Genomic DNA, 20113 nt, shown 5'->3' on the forward strand with positions numbered 1-20113 from the left:
AAGGCCAAGTTGCTGTGGCTGGCTTTGAACTTGCAATCCTCCTGCCTCAGCCTCCTGAGGCATGCACCACCACTCCCAGCTTGAACTGTACACTTTAAATGCCACATGAATTATATCTCAACAAAGCTGTTATTACAAAAAAAGATTCCATTAGATGGTGTCAAAATGCAAAGTGCCAAGAAAGAACTAAAGAATCTTGTTCACTCACTTTAAGGGATCTGAACTAGGGCAATGAAAACCCAGAGAGATTCTATTACTTAACATTCTAGGTACTAGGTCACACTGAAATATTCATGAAGAATTCCATGTTTTAATACAGAAAAGTACCTTAGGTTTAAAAAGACATACTCACTAATGCCCGAAAAGAGTTTTCATAACTCTGGGATAGACTAACAGAGAAATCAACAAATGAAAACCAAGTTTAAAAGGTTATATCACATGGATTTGTACCCTGAATATGAAAGTCCCACTAAAATTTATTATTGCTCTGCCCCTGAAAAAGAAGTCAAAGGTAAAAAAAAGTCCAATTCATGTTTCTAAATTACTAGTTTGTGGCAAAAGAAAATATTAATAAATATTCTGCCATCATAAAGAACTGAATCTTCCACATTCCCCCTTATATTAACTAAGAACTGATAATTTATCATTTTGAACATTCCATCTCATAGACATTACAGTGACTTTCCAAATGGTTGGAGTGGATCCCAGAAGTGACAGATGTGTCAAACATAAAACTTGTATCAAAAAAATCCAAGTGTTTAAAAAATGCTGTTCTTGACCCTGAATCTAATCCTAAACTATACATAAATAAACATAAATGCTAATTAACACAATCTGCAAACAAAGTAACAATCATATAAGATTCAATACTGTGTGCAGTATTATGTCATTGGCATATTAAAACTCATCAGGCTTCAGAGTACCATCCACTGGTAATCAAAAATACAGACAAGCCACATTCTAGATTTTTTTTTTTACGTGTGTACTTAATCTTCACAACAAATCTTTGTTCAATCCTCAGTACACATGCCTATCACCTACTGCAAGACACTCTACTTTCAGTCTATGATACAACACAATTCTCAGTTTTATTTCACTTTTTTACTATTTATGTAAGCTCTCAGATCAACATTTAATATTAGGCTTCCTAGCCAAACATCAAGACTATGAAGCATACCTTCTAGCCTAGGGAAAAAAAAAAGAATTCTTACATCAGTCTTCTGAAATGATAAAGTCAAGTCTGAAATAGTTTGCCCATTTCTTCAGCTTTACAGAGAATGTGGAAAAAGAATACTAAACAGATATGTATTTGCCTTCCCAACTAAACAAGACAGTAGGAAACAAGTACTTAAACTTAATCATGTTTCTGTCTATACTAGCAGGTCCTGTTGTCAGGAGAGTTCTGCCAGATAAGGACAATGAGATGCTTTATTACATGGAGTGACTAAGAGACCTATAAGTACTGCTTTATAATGTAATCCCAGGCAGGAAGGCTGTGGTAAAAGGGCCTAATATTTCGTGGTAACTATTTTCAAAAGTAAATATATTCGCCACCCAGGATGACTCAATAAATATGCACTATATTCCATTCTTCTAAAATATTTTATAGAAAAAATAAAACGCTGTGCAGGAAGGAAAAGCCAGTGTATGCTGTTACTCTGAGGGAGATGAACAACTTGCAATTTGCTTCTCACTCTGAATCCCACGTTTGCAACATGTAGAGCAAGCACTTCAGACACCACAAAACAAGGGCAGCCTGCATTAAAGCCAAATATAGGATGTGATTCTAAACCACGATGCCGTAAAGCCTACATTTCCTTTTCCAGCGATCAAAACCCTTTGAACACTCCCAAAAAAGGACGGCAGGGCCAGCACCACCCTCCAAGAGGAAGCCCCTTTCTTCTCGGCTCTCCCCGCAGCCTCCCACTTCCCCCAGTACGTTCAAATGGTCTGAGACCAAAAGCGGGTGTGCGTGCGCCTGTGGGGACGGGCGGGAGGGCTCCGTTCCTGCATTTCCACCCTCAACGTCTGAGCTCATCCTCAGTCATTCCAGCGCGGCGGAGCCCCACCTGCACCGCGCTCCTTTTCACTGGGTCCCCCGCCAGCTGCCCGCTAATGGAGCAGCACGTCCCCGCATCACCAGTTGACTAGCTCGCCCCAGGCCCCCGAGCCTGCAGCGTTTCTGCCGGGATCCAGTCTCAGCCCTCCGCTCCCGCGACCCGGTGCGATCTCTTCCCAGGCCACCGCCCCCCCCATCATTACTCCAATTCCAGCCCGGCCCCGCCCTGCCTGGACCCCGACCCAGACCTTCAGGGCCCCCGGGGGCCTCGCACCCAAAGCCAAGCGGCCCCCTGGCCAGGGCCGCGCCCGCCGCTCCCAGGCAGGGCCCGGCTCGCCCCAGCCCACCCCCACCCACTCGCTCCCCGGGGTGGCCCAGGCCCCGCCCCCGGCCTGGCGCCCCCGGCCCGGGCGCCCCAGCCCGGAGCAGCCCCTCCCCACCCAGCACCTCGCTCCACCGGGCGCCGGCCCCTGACCCCTGGAACCTCCCTCGAGCAGCGGTGTCCCGTCGGCCCGCGGTTCCTCACGCTGCCCCCGGCTGGCGACCCCTGAAGCCCTCCCCTGGGCAGCCTCCTCCCCACCCGAACCGCGCCTCACGCCCCTCAGGCCAACCGGGCCCACCCCAAGCCCCCCGCAGCAGCTCCTGGCCCTGACCCCTTGCACACCGCCCCAGGATCCGCGCCCCGCGCGCCACCCAGCCCTCTCCCCTCCACCGGGCCCTGCCCCTCGCCCCGCCGGCTCCTGTCAGCCGGCGCCGGCACACGCTGAGAGGACAGGTCCGCCCGCCCGGCTCGCTCCCGAGCGGTCCTGCCGGGCACGCGCCGCTCACCAGGGCCGAGGTGCCTGAGGCGCCACCGCCGCCGCCGCCGCCGCCGCCGAAGTCCCCGCTGCAAAGCCCGGCGAAGCCTCCAACCGCTGCCGCCTCCCGCCTGGCACTGAGCGCCGCGCGGGGGAGGGGCGAGGGCAGCCGCCACCGCCCCTGCCGCCACGCGCTGGCTCCGCCCCCGCGCCGCGCCGCGCCCAACCGGGGCCGTGGACCCGCGCCACGCCACGCCCACTTCCGGGAGGGGAAGCCCGCTTCCCACCCTGCGTTCCACGCCTCGTGCTCCCCAGCGCCCCCTCTGGTAGCGACGAGGGATGCAGTGGGCCGCAGAAGGCGGTGCCCAGACGCACCCCTCCCCTGAATGACTGGGGGTCACGCCCACAGGCACCCCCGGGCCACGCCCAGTGCCCCTCAGAACCTGGAGCGGGGTTCCTGGAATCCGCCCACTGACCTGCTTGGCTCGGCCAGGCTGTGTCGGCCGGCTCCTCAGAGAGTCCCCCAGAGACCCTTCAAACTGGAACTCCAGCTCCTCTGGGCCCCGCCCATGTCCATCAAGCCCTTAAGCCGGCCTCCCTGCTCCCCAGGCACCGGTCCCCTCCCATTGTACAGACTGGCCGGTCCGCGACCCGAAACCCTGCCGGGACTTCCAGGAGCCCCGCCCAGGGTCGCGCGATCCTATTTGCCGCACCTCCGGCCCCACCCACTGCCCGTCCAAAGGCTCCAACTGCAGTCCCCGCCCCCAATCGGCCACTCCCAGCCTCGGGCCTCGGGGGCTCCGCCCCGCGCCCGCCACACCCTCCTCCGCCACCTCTGAGGACTCCACATGCTCCAGCCCTCGGCCTACCGTTCTTGGTCGCATTCCTACTATCAGGTGGCCGCTCGTGGGCTGACCATACCCGCTTAGCCCCCGCGCTTTCACGAAGACAGCCAATGATTCACCCCATTTCTCAGGTGACTGAATTGGAAACTTCAGCGTCCTCCTTTCCCTCGCAAAAGCGTCTTGATAACTGGGCAGCTCTAGTTCTTAAGAGATGGGATTCCAGTCCCCTCTCTGCTCCCGTCAGTGGCCTGGGGGCAGCTCCCTCACCTCTTGGGGCCAAAATTTCCTAATCTTTAGCATAAAGTTGTCCAACTGAAAGCCAGAGTCCTTTTGTGAAATACCAAGATTTGGGGAAACTGGACCTGGGGTACTGACACAGCAGGCCTGCTGAAGGGGAGGGCTATTTCCTTCCCAAAGAAAGGAATCTTTGCAATTTCTGAAGTGCAGGAGGTGGGGGGACTGTTTTTCCACTTTAAGCATCAGAAATTTGTGTTTCAGAGGTTGGAGGGGTGGATGGGTGGTAGAGTGTGTGTGTGCTTAGGCCTTGGGTGCAATTCCTAATGGAAGGAAAAAAGGAGGGAAGGAAGGAAAGAGGGATAGAAAAAGAGAGGTAAGAGAGTGTTATGTAAAACAAGGTCCACCTGGACAAAAATAGCTTTCGCAACAAATTACTTATACTCTCTCGGGCTCAGTTTCTTTGTCAGTGAAATGGGAATAATAGCAGCCCCTCCCTCAGTGTTCCATGAGCTCATGTTAGTAATGCACCCAGTGTCTGGCTTGTAATAAACATATGGCACCTGTTGCATTTAACTGCTGTGACTCAGCAGTAGCAGCAGCACTGCTAACAGGAGGGATACAGCACCTTTTCCACAGCAAGACTTGCTACTCACTTCATTTAAATGAGATAAAGGTGGTCAAGTGTTTGTTTAGTGCAGTCACTGGTATGGGGAATGCTTTTTTAAGATTGTTGTTATTATGACTCTTTTTTTCCTGGTACAGAGGATTGAACCCAGGGGCACTCTACCTCTGAGCTACATCTCCAGCCCTTTTTATTTTATTTTTGAGGGCCTCACTAAGTTGCCCAGGCTGGCCTCGAACTAGCGATCCTCCTGTATCAGCCTTCCAAGTTGCTGAGATTATAAATGTGCACCCCAGCACCCAGTTTACAATTCCTATCTTTTTTTTTTTTTTTCATACCCAGGATTGAACTCAGGGGCACTTAACCACTGAGCCACATCCCCAGCCCTTTTTATTTTTTTTAATTTTAAGACAATGTCTTCCCCAAGTTGCTTGGGGTCTCGCTAAGTTGCTGAGGCTGGCTTTGAATTTGAATTATTCCTGCCTCAGCCTCCCAAACCACTGAGATTACAGACGTGCGCTGCTACACCAGGCACAATTTCTATCTTTAAGGGTATTGATCCACAGCAGCAGATTCTGAGTAGTTGGGGAAAATGAAAATTAATAAAGCATTTTAAGATGGAACTGTGAACCACTGAGTAAACTCTTTCTGGAAACAGATTATATCTAATCTTTATCCATCACTTCCATATGCCAGGCACTGTCTGAGTGTCTTACACGTGGAGCCATTTGAAATTCCCTCAACAACACAGTGACCATAAAAATTTTTTTTTTAATAGAAAGAATTCTTGCTGGTAGCAGTGGCACATGCCTGTCATCCCCAGGGCTCGGGAGGCTGAGGCAGGAGGAGCGCGAGTTCAAAGTCAGCCTCAGCAAAAGCGACGTGCTAAGCAATTCAGTGAGACCCTGTCTCTAAATAAAATACCAAATAGGGCTGGGGATGTGGCTCAGTGGTTGAGTGACCCTGAGTTCAATCCCCAGTACTCCCCCCCAAAAAAAAGAATTCTTAATCCTCAACTATAAAGGTGAAGAAACGGACACAGAGAAGTTCAGTTACCCAAGGTCACATGGCTTGAACCAGGTAGAATCACATCCATCTATCTGCAGAGCCTGCCAGTTAGTCATGACAATGACATACTGCCTCTTTGGCAGTATGACAGAAAAAGAAAAACCATGGACTTTGGATTCTGACAGACGTGGGTTTAAATTCATGCTGAATTAGAGATCATATGATAACGGGTAAGTCACTTTCCCTGGCTGAGCCCTTTTTTCTCATTTGTACGGTGAGGATCACGTCAACGATTACTTCAGGAAGTGGTTCTGAAGATTCGGGAGTTTTCAGGGGGTTTGTTTTGTTTGGGTTCTATGGACAGAACCCAGAGCCTTATGCATGCTGGGCAAGTACTCTATCACTGAGTTACACCCCCAGTCCCAGAAGTTGATTTTTTGTTTTTTTGTTTTTTTGTTTTTTTGTTTTTTTGTTTTTTTTTTTTTTTTTGGACCAGGGACCAGGGATTGAACTACATCCCCAGCCCTTTTTATATTTTATTTAAAGACAGGGTCTCACTGAGTAAGCAACTCACTAAGTTGCTGGGCTGGTTTTGAATTCTTGATCCTCCTGCCTCAGCCTCCTGAGCAACTGGGATTACAGGCATGCGCCACCACACCCGGCTTTCCCAGAAGCTTTTAATCAACAAATGAAGGCAGGACAAAACACCCAGCACATACTAGTTGTCTAAAACATATTGATTCCCTTCTCTCGGTTCTTTAAGTGATAAAATTAGAGGACTGCCAGGAATACCCGATCTCTCCACAACGCCATCAGTGAAATATGCTGAGATAGAAGGATCCCAAGGACTTTGCCTCCCAGCTGCCAGTTTCCGTTCCTCATCCTATCCCTGATTTCAAGGAGATGATTCTTGCACAGGGAACTTCCAAAGCCCAAAGCAATACCACCTCACCACCTCCCTCTGCTCCTGCCCCAAATGTGGCCAGCTAGTAGGAACATTGTAGAAGCCTTTGCTATAGAAGAAAAGCCCATTACCATGCTCTTCCTGAATCTGTAACAACCCCTCTGTGGGCCTGAAAAACACCTTGGCCTCTGTCCAAGTTGGCCCTAAGTGGAGAGAATTAAGTCCAGGTACAATGCTGGATTTAAGAGTGCTTTCCCACTCTCAAAAGCTGGTAATTCCTAAAGTGACAGATGTGAGAGAGGAACTTAATGATCAGGAAAATGAAGAATGCTTCTGAACCCCCCGTTCAGCTTGTGAACGAAGAGAGAGCACTCTGGGTCCTGCATCCAGAGGCTTCTGAGCAAATCATTTCCCCGTTTCTCTTACTACGAATGGGGCTATGAGTCAGGTTGCCAGGACAACCGGAAGCTGATGAATTAGTCCCATGGAAGCATTAACAAATAATAATAATGTTAAATAGACAAGAGACTGGAAGACCCTAAGGTAATCTCAGAAGGTAACATCTCTAATGGATAGAAGAAGACGAAGCTTGAAAAATATTAAAATCCACCCTACATTGATGAATCTTGATTCTCTCTGCGTTGGATACTTAGTTCTGCAACACAGAGGCGAGAAAGCTGCTGAATGTTTGGCCAAGGTGCCTGAGGAATGCTTTCTTTTACCCACTGATGGGAGCTGGGCCTTGGTGTAGGCTACCATGAGCTCTTCCACTAAGCCATGCCCCCGACCTTAGCACCTTTTTAAATTAAAATTTGCATATTGAGAAAATTATATATTCACATGTTACTGTAAGAAATAATACAAAGAAGACCTGTAATTCCAGTGACTTGGGAGGCTGAGGGAGGAGGATCATGCGATCAAGTTCAAGGCCAGCCTGGGAAACTTACAGAGACCTGTCTCAAAATAAAAGTAGAAAGGACCCTGCGGGATGTAGCGCAGTGGCTGAGCACTTGACTAGCATGCACAAGGCCCTAGGTTCAATCCCCAGCACCAGAAAAAAAGAAGAAAGGCCAGGCATGGTGGCACATGCCTGTAATCCCAGCTGAGGCTGAGGCTGAAGCTGGAAGATTGCAAATTGCCAGTCTTAGCAATTTAGCAAGACACTCAGCGATTTAGCAAGACCCTATCTCAAAATAAAAGACTGGGGATTTAGCTCAGTGGTAGAGTGCCCTAGGTTGGCTCCCCACTACCAAGAAAAAAAATAAAGGAGATCAAATATCAAATCTTTACCCAATTTCCCTCAATGGTAACACTTTTGCAAAAGTATAGCACAATATTACAACCTGGATATTGTCATTGATACACTCAAGATGCAAACTATTTCCATCACAAGGATCTGTCTGATTGCCCACTTGCAATCCCTTTTATAATTGCACCCACTTCCCATCCTGCACCTATCCTCTCCTTACCCCTGACCACCCCTCATCTGTTCTACATTTCTACAATTTTGTCCTTTCAACAATGTCATATTGCTGGGTGTGCGGGCATATGCTTGTAATCCCAGTGACTCTGGAGGCTGAGACAGGAGGATCTCAAGTTCAAAGCAACCTCAGCAACAGCAAGGTACTAAGCAACTCAGAGAGACCCTGTCTCTAAATAAACTACAAAAAAAATAGGGCTGGGGTTGTGGCTCATTGGTCCGGTGCCCCTGATTTCAATCTCTGGTACGGAAAAAAAAAAAAAGTTCAAAGCCACCTTCAGCAATTTATCAAGGCCCTAAGCAACGTAGTGAGACCTTGTCTCAAAAGACAAAATAAAGAGGCCTGGGGATGTTGCTCAGTGGTTAGGTGCACTTGGGTTCAATCCCCAGTACAAAAAAAAGAAAAAAAAAAAAGAATGTCATATAAGTGGAATCGTACAATATGTAACCTGTTGGGACTGACTTTTTTCACTTGGGGCAAGTGTTGGGGAGGCACCTGGGTTGTCGTGTGTATGAACAACTCATTCCTTGTCACTGCTGAGTGGTGTGCTGTGGAGTGGCTATAGTACGGTTTATTAGTCATTCGCCCACTGAAGGACATCTGGGTTGTGTCCAGCTTGGGGCTCTTATGAATAAAACTGCAGTTACCATTTAAATCTTGTTTATTTTTGGTATCGGAGATTGAACCCAGGGACACTTTACTACTGAGACATTGCCAGGGTCTTGCTAAATTGTTCAAGGCCTCCATAAGTTGATGAAGCCGGCCCCCAACTTGCAATCCTCCTGGCTCAGCCTCCAGAGTTACTGGGAGTACAGCTCTATGCCTTTTTATACCCATTTTACAGAGGCTCAGTGAGGCAAAGTCACCTGCCCCTGGTTATACTGTTGACAGTGGCGTTGACATTACTGCCCGCTAGAATGTGTGCTTTCTCTAGGAGTAAGATAGAAACCTTGTCAGGGTTGGGAAGATCTTATTTGCCAGAGAAAAAACTCTGGGCCAGAGACAACAGCACCTATCAGAGGGCAGGAGATGAGAGGTAGGTGGAAGCTGGACAGAGTGGTGCAGGCCCATGATCCCCACTGCTTGGGAGACTGAGGAAGGAGAATGGCAAGGTCAAGGCCAACCTGGGCAACTTGGCAAGACCCTGTCTCAAAACGAAGAGTAAAAGAAGATAAGGGCTGGGGTGTAGCTCAGTGGGAGAGCACTTTGCTGGCATATGCATGGCTCTGGGTTCACACATGCACACAAAGAGGTAAGCAGGAGTAAAAGTGAAGGGAGAGCCCTCTCCTGCTCCCCAAGCTCAGGGAGAGGCAGGGGCTGAGTGTCGGTTCAGGCTGACTTGGGCTGACATCCTACCAAGATGCTAAGGGTCCTTGGGTAAGTTGTCTAAGCTCTCTGCACTTTGTAAAAACAGGAATAAAACAGTTGCTGTACTGCATAGGAACACTAATAGATTTTGTGGGGTGGGGAGGTACCAGGGATTGAACTCAAGGGCACTTGACCCCTGAGCCACATCCCCAGCCCTAGTTTGTATTTTATTTAGAGACAGGGTCTCACTGAGTTGCTTAGCGCCTCACTGTTGCTGAGGCTGGCTTTGAACTCTCAATCCTCCTGCCTCAGCCTCCCCAGCCTCTGGGATGTCCGCATCCAGCAGGAACACTAATAGATTTTTATTTCATGGAGGGAATAAGAAGCCGACAGTATGCAACCTCTCCGTATTTTTACATCAGAACATAACTCCAGTATTTAAACGTGGGCTGTGCATAGCAGTTCCAGGGAGTATAATATGGAAAACACTTTCCCCAAGTGGATAAACCTGACAGACTCTACCGCAGCCCGAGATCATGGCCAACATCAATAGTCATAAGTCACATTGATAGTTTGGACCCTTGAGATGACATGATGAGATTGGCAGTTAACCTCTGTGGTCTTCCTTCCCAAACCCCATAACTCCCATTCTAATCTCAAGAAAAACATCTATCAGTTCCCATTTGAGGGGCGTGCTACAAATACATGACCAGCATTCTTCAAAAGAGTCAAGGGAAGTCAGAGAAACTCTCACAACCAAGAGGAACCCAAGGAGACACCACAACCAAGTGCAATGTGGTGTTCCGATGGGATCCTGGAACACAGAAATCGTAGATCAAGGCAGATTTAGTGTCAGGTGAGAGTACATTGTCTGAGTCATTGATCTTTTTCTTAAGGATAATAATATTATTTATTATCTTTTTCTTAAGGATAATAATATCATTTGTGAGGGTTCTACCTGTATGACCTAATCGCTTCCTGTATTAGTTCATTTTCTGTCGCTATAACAAAATATCCAAGGTTGGGTACTTTATAAAGAAAAGATTTATTTAGCTCAAAGTTTTGGTGATTTAAAGTCCAAGATTAGGGCTGGGGATATAGTTCAGTTGGCAGAGTGCTTCCCTCACAAACACAAGGTCCTGGGTTCAATCCCTAGCACCACCACCAAAATAATAATAATAATAATAAAATAAATAAAGTCGAAGATTAGATGGCCCTCTGCTTTGGCCTTTGATGAGGGCCCCTTGGTCTGCATTAGAACATAGTGGAAGAACAGGAAGGGAATCAACCATGTGAACAGAGGCCAAGTCCATGGGGTGGTGTCCCATTATAACTACTCACTCTTACAAGAACACATGCCCTCTGAGAGACCAGCACTAACCCTTACAAAGGAGACGCCCCAATGACCTAACTATCTTACACTAGGCCCCGCCTCTTAAAGTCTCTACCACCTCCCAGCAGTCACACTGGGGTCCAAGCCTCGAGCACATGAACTTTGGGAAGACTCACTCATTCCGTATCCAAACCACAGTACCTCCCAAAGGAGAGCATTAGTTCACAAATGGGGAATCCACAAAGAAGATCAACAGTGTATAGGGATGGACATTTGTCAGACCACTGATAGGTGTGGAAACCACCTCTGCTGCACAAGAAGAGGAGCGAGGTTCGTACACTCCAGTGCTCTAAATGCGGGATAATCAGAAAAAAACAGACCGCGGGGCATCGTGGAGCACGCCTGTCATCCCACTGGCTCAGGAGGCCGAGGCAGGAGGATCGCCAGTTCAAAGCCAGCCTCAACAACTTAGTGAGGCCCTAAGCAACTCAGCAAGACGCTGCCTCTAAATAAAATATAAAAAAGGGCTGGCGATGCAGCTCAGTGGTTAAGTGCCCCTGAGTTCAATCCCCAGCACCAAAAAAAAAAAAAGAAGAAGAAGAAAAAAAAAGAAAGAAGGAAAGAAAAGAAAAAAGACAGAGAGACTGAGAATGAGCAGCAGCTACCAATGTCTGCACCTCATCCTGGAGGCAAAAATGACTTGCTGGTGCCCAGCCTCCACACTGGTGAAGTCCATGGTCTCTGGCCTTCACTGAGCAGGTGAGGTCTCTAAAGGACTATAGGTCAACAGGAAGAGGGAGTGCAGCCTCAGCCTGTTCTCTTTGCAAAGATCAAGTATTCCCAGGCCACTGGGAGCCAAAGAAGCTTCTTAAGCAGGAAAAAATAAAAGTATTGGTGGAAGAATATTTGTTAATGATATGTAAAGATGTTCCAGATGCGCTGTTAGATGAAAAGAACAAGTCAGAAAACAATAGTGTCTCCCCCCCCCCCAACACGCACACTGGGGATTGAACCCTTGGGGCATTTATTACTGAGTCATGTCCCCAGCCCTTTTTATTTTTTCTTTTGAGACAGGGTCTTGCTAAGTTGCTGAGGACTGCACTAAACTACTAAGGCTGGCCTCGAATTTGCCATCCTCATGTCTCAGCCTCCCAAGCCCCTGGGATTACAGTTATATGCCACCGCACCCAGCTCATTTTTATAAAACACAGAAATTTAAACACACTGTAATAGAAATCATCTCTGAGTGACAGGATTAGGGTTATCGAGGTATCAGTCTGTGTTTTCCAGTGAACCAGAACCAGTAGGAGTTAGATAAATAGATGATGATTTTGTGTGTGTGGCAGGGAGTGGTACCGGGGATTGAATTTAGGGGCACTTGACCACTGAGCCACCTTCCCAGCCCTATTTTGTGTTTTATTTAGAGACAGGGTCTCACTGAGTTGCTTGGCGCCTCGCTGTTTCTGTCTGGCTTTGATCTTCTGATCCTCCTGCCTCAGCCTCCCAAGCCACTGGGATGGCACCACGCCTGGCTGATTGATTTTTATGTGGTTTTGTCGCGTGTGATTTTGGAGACCTAGAAGCCCCACAGTCTGCCATCCCACATTCCTAGAGATTCTTGAAGACCCATGGTGTAGTGCAAAGGCCTGCAAAGCAGGAGGGCAGGAGAAGATTGAGGTTCCAGCACAAATGGACGGGTGGAATGTTCTGCGCAGCTCTCAGTGAGTTGAATGACAGCCATCTGCAATGGGGAAGCCAACTGCCTAACTCAGTCCACCAGTTCAAATGCTTATCTCTTGGGGAAATAGCCTCACCAACATACCCAGAAATAATGTGGTTTGGAGAAAGAGTGTTTTCTGCTTTTTGTTTTCCTCAATACTGGGGAATTCCACCCAGGGATTCAGCATACTATGCAAGTGCTTTACCCCTCCCCGAGCTATATTCTCAGCCCTTTTTACATTTTATTTTAAGACAGGCAGGAGCTCACGAAGCTGCTGAGGCTAGCCTCCAACTTGCAATTCTGCCTTCAGCCTCCACAGCATTTGGGCTTATAGGCATGCAACACATGCCCCGCTCAGAAATAATGTCTAATCAGACATCTGCACATGCCCTGGCCCAGTCGAGTTAACACAAAATATTAACCATCGCCATGGGGAAGTATCCAGTAAATTCAAGGTAGTATATATAAAGACCTCAAACCCAATATCCCCCTTGGCTATCCTCAGTAGGACCCCAGTTAGAAGGATGTCCTTATAATTCACCTGTGCAGATTTTTCAAAACTGAAATATGTAAAGCTCTTGCCTAGCAAGTTCAATCCCCAGTACTGGAGGAAAAAAATACTCAAATATGAATTTTGGCACCTAAAGTGCTTGTTCATCTACATAAATCTTCTTATGAAGGCAGTAAACCTTGCGACTGTGCTTTCCGCAAAAGCACGAGCTAAAGCATCCAATGCCCAACCTGACCAGTGTTCCCCTCTCAAATCAGACGTCTCAGCCTAGCATAAAGAGAATTATTGTTCATTAATGCCACAGAGGCTTAGACCAGTGAGGCTCAACTGGTGGGTGGGGGTGGTTTTGTTTCCCCCTTCCCCAGGGGACATCTGGCAGTATCCAGAGACTTTTTTTGATTATTACTAATAGGAGCAAGCTCCTGGCATCTTATAGGTGGATGACAAAGATGCTGATAAATATCCTACAATGCATAGGACAGCCCCCACCCCGCCCTACACAAAGTGGGATTTGGCCCAAACTTGGGAGGCTCTGGCTACTCAGACCTAGGAAGTCTTGCTACGTCTCACTGGCTTTTCCAGGAAAGAGTGGCTTTAAACCCTCACAGCAATCCTGGGGCTGGGGGTGGGGTAGGGGCTATTGTCACGCCCATTTTACAGAAGAGGAAACTGAGACTGCCAGAGTGGCAGGAACTGGAGAATCCATAGCTAAAGCTCGCACAACCAGGAATCCGATTACATTTCTGACATCAGTGACTGCATTCTCCTTGCAAACCCGGGCCCAAATTGCTGAGTTATTGCTGTGGTTTTGTTGCTGTTATATTTTTAATTATGGAAACTTTCAGGAATCAATCAAAGTGGAGAAGCCAATGGAGCAAGGCCCCACGGACCCCCGCTCAGAGTCAGGGCTGTGGGTACGTCGTCCAGGAACGCACTCCTCCCTGCAGAACTGAGACTCCTGGAATTCCCAAGGTGCCTCACGCCGGGCCGCGGCTCTCGGGCACGCGTGCGCACCGCCTTCGAGTCCTTCCACGGTTCCCTTTGCGTCCCGGGTTTTGCCCCTGGCCCCCTTCCGCAGTTGCCTTCCCCAGCAGAAGTTAGATCTCTGCTTGATGGTCTGTTTTGTCCCCAAGTGAAGTCATCTCTTTTTTCCCCAAGGTGAGAAAATGGTTTTTCCCATGGTCCAAGATGGGGGAATGTGTGCCTGGGACCACAAACGCTCTTGCCACCGACTTTGTTAGGAGCAATATTTTGCCATGAGGTACCTGAAGCACTTCTCCCTCCACGTCTGGATGCACGTCTCAGTTCTGACAGGAAGAGGTGCCGTATCTTTCATTCAAGCACAGACTCAGCTGTGCTCAGCCTTGGAACACAGTTGACAGGTAGAACAGCCATCTGGTTCTTTGCAAATGAAGCCAGGAGCCCTGTGTGGTGGCGCACACCTGTACTCCCGGTGGCTCAGGAGGCTGAGGCAGGAGGATTGCAAGTTGGAGACCAGCCTTGGCAACTTAGTGAGCCCTTGTCTCAAAATAAAAAATAAAAAATAAAAAGTGCTGGGAATTTGGTTCAGTGGTTGAGGACCCATGAATGCAATCCCCAGCACCACAAAAATATATATATTTTTTTTTAAGTTTAAAAAGATCCTAGTTAGGGCTGGGATTATGGCTCAGTGGTAGTTTCTCAGCACCGCATATAAGTAAGTAAACAAAAAGTAAATGTCCATTGACAACTAAAAAAAAAAAAAAAAAAAAAAAAGTCCATTTTTTTTAAAAAGGCCCTACTTATACAAAGGGACTGCAGCCTGGTTTCTCAGAATTCACACCCAGGACTCCAAATCCACGTGAAGACCTTTGTACAGCATTTATTCCATGGCGCTGCATTCTTTGCCCTTCTGGTCCTCCTCTCCCTACTTATAGAAAGAGCTCCCTGCACTGATCTCCTTGTGCTGAGCATCCCCATGCATCCATTGCTTCGCATAATCTGCACAACTGTTTAGTAAGGTACCTGTGCTTAGGTGAGTCAGGAAGCATGCTCGGCCAGGTACAGTGGTACCAGCCTGTAAATCCGGGGATTGGGAGGCCAGCCTCAGCAATTTATCGAGGCCCTAACCAACTTAGTGAAACCCTCTCTCAAAATAAAGAAAGAAATAAAAAGAGCTGGGGATGTGGCTCAGTGAAGCAGTGCCCCTGGGCTGAATCCCCAATACCACACCCCTCACCCTCGTCATTGTCACTGTCATCTCAAGTGTGAACACAGGACCCGCTCTAGGCTGGGCACTAAATGTTTTATGGGCGTATCTCATTCGATCCTCAAAATATCCTCTATTATTAACCTCTCTTTTTAGAAGAGGAAAATGAGGCTCAGAGAGGTCTAAACCCTGCCCAGGTTCACACGGTTTGTAGATGGGGTAGCTGAACTTGGAACCTAGTTCAAACTATAGTATCTGAAGATTTTTTGCTCCATGTGCCGCCTCTGTGAACAATCTCAAGTACAGCTACCATGATGACTGCCACATCTTTGAATTCTCCCACAGCCCAACAGAGTCTGGGATGCTAAATATTTACTTAACATATTAATCATCAATGAATGGAGGCCTAGATATGTCTCCATGTCCCCATGCGGGATTCCTGACTCTGTGCATCACATGGGGTATCTTTCAAGTATATGAGCTAAAGAAATAGAAGACGATTTCTTTTTTTTTTTTTTTCTTTTGGTACCAGGGATTGAACCAGAAGTGCTTAACCACTGAGTTTCATCCCCAACCCTTTTTATTTCTTATTTAGAGACAGGGTCTTGCTAAATCGCTTAGGGCCTTGCTAATTTCTGAGGCTGGCTTTGAACTTGCAATCCTCCTGCCTCAGCCTCCTGAGTCACTGGGATTACAGGTGTGCACCACCGCACCCAGCAACATGACCTTTATTTCGATCACATGGCCTCTACTTTTTGTTTTGTTTTGTTTTCGTGCTGGGGGATTGAATTTAGGGACGCTGTACCACTGAACTACATCCCCGGTCCTCTTTGTTTTTTATTTTGAGACAGGGAGGGTCTTGCTAAGTTGCCCAAGCTGGCCTCAAACTTGTGATCCTCCTGCCTCGGCCTCCCAAGTTGCTGGGATTTCAGGTGTGCACCACCCTGCCCAGCGCATGAAGCGTTCTTCGACAAGCCAGATGTGGTCACACTTCCTAAAACCACTTTGACAATCCAGAAGAAGAAAGGAACAATTAACTTAAAGTAGGCTGGGCTTTCTTGACTGTCCCGTTTCTTGACTGTCCCGTTTCTCGACTGTCCCGTTTGGGCTTTTAGGTGGTTCGGCCGGGGACAGTAGCAAGCTGTGAGCGTCCTGCCCTGGAAGTGCTCATGGCCACAAATCCAAAACCAGTCTTCCTCTGGGAACAGCATGGAAAGGGCTATAGGGCGCAGGGGGGCTCTCCAAATACACCCCACGTCCCCAGAGCTGATAGGAACTCCTTTGCAAAGCCATCTTAGGTCACATGCAGGTTGATTACATGTCCAACGAAGAACTGGCAATCTAGGGATATGAACAGGGAAGAAAAAAAGTCATTTTTAAGTCCTAAAAGAGCTCTGGTCTTTGATCTAGTACATTCGTTATCTACTGCTGTGAAGCAAATCACCCAAAATGTATTGGCTTAAAACAGCGAAATCATGGTTCATTTCTATGGGTCAGGAATCCGGGAGCAGAACCTGCCTGGCCTGGTTCACGGCCTGTCCTGAGGTCACAGTCAGGTCGCCTCTGGGGCTGCAGACCCCACTTCCAGTCCCGGGGCGGTTCACCCACATGACTGATAGGCCGGTGCTGGCTGTGGGCGGGAGGGCTAAGATCCCTGTCAAGTGGTTATCTCTACAGGCTGAGTGTCCCCATGACATGGTGGCTGACTTCCTCTGATTGCGAGATTGAAGAGATGGAGGCAGAAGCTGCAGTGACCTAGCCTTGATGGTCACATATGATTGCTTTCACCCCAAATGCTATTGTCCACTCAGGCCACCCCTAATTCAGTATGGACGGTCTCATGAGGCTGCTGGAACAGACGACCAGAGGCGGGGTAGCTCAAGCCCCAGGAACTTTTTACTCATAGTTCTGGAGGCTGGAAGTCTGAGAGCCAGGTGCCAGCATGGCTGGGCTCTGGTGAGGTCCTCTCCTCACTGCATCTACACATGGAGGGGACAGAAGCTCTGGTCTCTTCACTGTCCTATAAAGACACTAATCCCATCTGGGGGCTTACCCCTCATGACCTGGTCTCAATCTGAGTAACCAGATCAAAAGTGCCACCACCAAAGCCCTCATGCTGGGGATTAAGGCTCCACACGTGGATTCTGGAGAGATACAACATTCGGTCTGTCGTGGGTATGGAACTTGCAAGTCCTGGCTTGTTGGGGGCCATCTTGCAAGTAGGTCATCATTTCCGAGAATCTGACCTAAGGAAAGATGGCAGGTGCTCCCAGTGTTTTAGGCTGAACAAAGCTGTTCAACACAGTGCTGTTTCTAACACTAAGAAATGGGAAACAACGTGCTCTTCCGTTTATAGGAGTGTGGCTAAGTTAACTCCAGCGCGGTCGCCCAGTGGACGATGGTTTTCCATAAGGACGTGGCGGGAGAAAGAATAGGGAAGACATCATCACACTTCCAGAATTGGCTTCTTCCAGGGACGGGCATGGGATTGACTGTACCATCAGAAGAAAACCGAGGCTCAGGAGTCCTGGGGCAGAACCGACGGCGGATTCTGCCATAGCTGCTTTCCCCTCAACCCCAGCAAATCGAAGCTGAGCATTTTGGCCTTTGAATACACACGGGGCTCAAATACCCCTTACCCTGGCTGTGCCTTTTCAAAGTAGAGGCTTAGCAGCCCCCAGCCGGGCTGGACTGCCAGTGGTAGATTGCCCATTGCCCACCTAGATGTCAGGGGTCAGCGCTCAGATCCCTCTCTAATCCTCTCTGTAACCCGCCATGATCAACCCTGTGTGCCCCAGGCAAGGAAAGGCCATGGACGCCTGTTGATTATTAACAGATAATCATCCCCTGCCTCTCTCGCTCCCCCAGTTCAGTGGGAAACGATCAGCCACTTTCTTGACCCCAACGTGTTCATTATGCAGAATTGCAAAGAAAATGAGACCACTTCTGGAAGAGATCTGTGGCCCCATCTGTCCCTATTTCCCTCAGGATCTCAGGTCTCAAAAAGCCTTTTGTGATCACAAGTGCAGGCTCCTTCCAGACAGATCAAATCTCCCCGCAGACCAAACCTTGTCCTTCCCTGGGGCCAGGGATGGTTACATCCAAAGGAAGAAGAGGCCTGTCAAATGAGAGAAGTGGATACTAACTTTCCCCCACCTCAATTGACAAGCTTGATGTGATAGAGAAAAAGAATCAACTTTTCTGCTATCACTTTAACATTCATGAACCAGTTTGACGGATGAGCACTGGCTTTAGCGACAAAAAGACCCTTTTTAAAAAACTTTCATCTCTGGCAAAGGTATGCTGTGTGACCCTGGGCAAGTCACTTCACCTCTCTGTGTCTCCATTTCCTAACCTCAAAAAGAGGAGAATAATAGGGCCTGCCTCTCATTGTTGCTGTGAGAGATAATAAGATAACATTTAAATGCTAAGCAAAGTATATAATAAGAGCATAATAAATGGTTGCCACAATTCTATCATTATAGGGTTGCAGATTCACAAGACACCATATTTGGGGAGGAGATGATGGCAGGAAGTAAATTTGAAAATACCCACAGTACCCTGAGCCGCCTCCCATGTTCACTCATTGTCTCTGGCTAAATTATTCCCTCCTGCCTGGGAATTTTGGTGTTTTTTGTTTGTTTTTGAGTTCTGAGAATTGAACCCAGGAGCGTTTTACCACTGAGCTACATTCTCGGCCTTTTTGTTTTTTGTTTGGTACAGAGGATTGAATTCAGGGGTGCTCGACCACTGAGCCACATCCCCAGCCCTATTTGGTATTTTATTTAGAGACAGGGTCTCACTGAATTGCTTGGCACCTCGCTTTTGCTGAGGCTGGCGTTGAACTGGCGATCCTCCTGCCTCAGCCTCCCGAGCCCCGGGGATGACAGGCGTGCGCCACTCATCTTGCCTCCGGTGTTCAGGGGATCAGCTGTCAGCACTGATGCACACTCTCACGCATATCACAAACACCATTTGTCGACTCGGTCAACAAGCACAACCCCCACCCCGTTTCCTGTTAACCTGTGGACAGACTCAGATCCTTCCCGGCCTCCCGCAAATTCTTTCAGTACCGCCTTAACCCCTTCAAATCCTTCAAGAGGCTGTAGCCACCGTGCCTCTTTCTAGCTTCTGGTCTGACTTTCTGTCCCTTCCCACCTTCCTGGGGCTCTGACGACCTCCTGGGCTGGATCGAGTCTCTCCGGGCGATGCTGACATTTATGGCCTGGTCTTCATGGCATTCCCCTTTTCCTCTGACCACCTCTCACTGGTCAGTGTCCCCAGGACCCTCCCTGCCCCTTCATGCATCCGTGTCCTCACCCAAGTCTTAGCCTGGCCCACACGTCTGGGTTCAAACATCCAAAAGCCTCCTGGACATGTCCCCGTGAACATGTCCGCAGGCCCCTGACTTGTGAGCTCATCCTGGTCCCCCCTTTTCCCGGGTTCTAATCTGCTATGATTTCAATATGGTTTTTCCCCCACCCTGAAATGCATGTTGAAATTCAGTCCCAGTCCAACAGGGCTGAGGGCAGAGTGACCTTGAAGAGGTGATTAGGTCACTGAAAGGCACATCCACAGTTTCTGCGCAACAGGGCAAATTACCGCAAGAGTGGCTTGTCGGGAAGTGAGGATGCCCTGCTTGATTTGTCTCTTCCACCTCTGCCACCTTCCCTTCTGTTTTTCCACCACAGGCAATGTAGCATGAGGCCCTTGCCCAATGGCCTTGAAATTCCAGCTTCCTAGACCCAGGCGTTCATCATCTTGAACTTGCAGCTTCTTAGAACCATGAGTTAAATAAACTTTCCTTTATAAATTACCCAACCTCAGGTTTTCTGTTATAGCAACAGAAAACAGACTAAGACACCATCTCAGGAAACAATCCCACCACCCACCCAGCTGCCCACACCCACCCTGCCTCTTCCACTGGCCACCATATCCTTGCTCTGATCCGGGCCATTCATCCATGCTATGGTGTCACATTGAGCACCTGCTGTGTTTCAGGCACCATGCTAGGAACTGGCCACTGGCATCTCTCACCAAATCCCTGACCTATCCTCCCTGGCTCCCTTCTCTGCAAATGCTTTCCTCCCCAAACCTTGA

The 20113-nt window shown here is 48.5% G+C and overlaps 1 protein-coding gene and 1 long non-coding RNA gene across 3 annotated transcripts in view; one reads left to right on the forward strand and one right to left on the reverse strand.

Annotated features, from left to right (window-relative positions):
• Positions 1-3502, reverse strand: part of CORO1C (coronin 1C) — a 74392-nt gene extending 70890 nt beyond the window's left edge. The window contains exon 1 of one of the 2 annotated variants that reach the window (XM_079151376.1): positions 3333-3502. The gene's annotated coding sequence lies outside the window, so the exon portion shown is untranslated. Of the gene's footprint in view, positions 1-2887; positions 3044-3332 lie in introns of those variants that run through there. The other variant, XM_079151375.1, reaches the window with a different exon arrangement.
• Positions 3503-3749: 247 nt separating this feature from the next.
• LOC306668262 lies at positions 3750-18930 on the forward strand. The gene is made up of 3 exons (XR_013765800.1): positions 3750-3832; positions 5343-5798; positions 17370-18930. It is a non-coding gene; the product is annotated as an uncharacterized lncRNA (long non-coding RNA).
• The last annotated feature ends 1183 nt before the right edge of the window (positions 18931-20113 follow it).

The sequence above is a fragment of the Sciurus vulgaris genome (assembly GCF_902686455.1).
Source record: "Sciurus vulgaris genome assembly, chromosome: 8".
Taxonomy (NCBI): domain Eukaryota; kingdom Metazoa; phylum Chordata; class Mammalia; order Rodentia; family Sciuridae; genus Sciurus; species Sciurus vulgaris.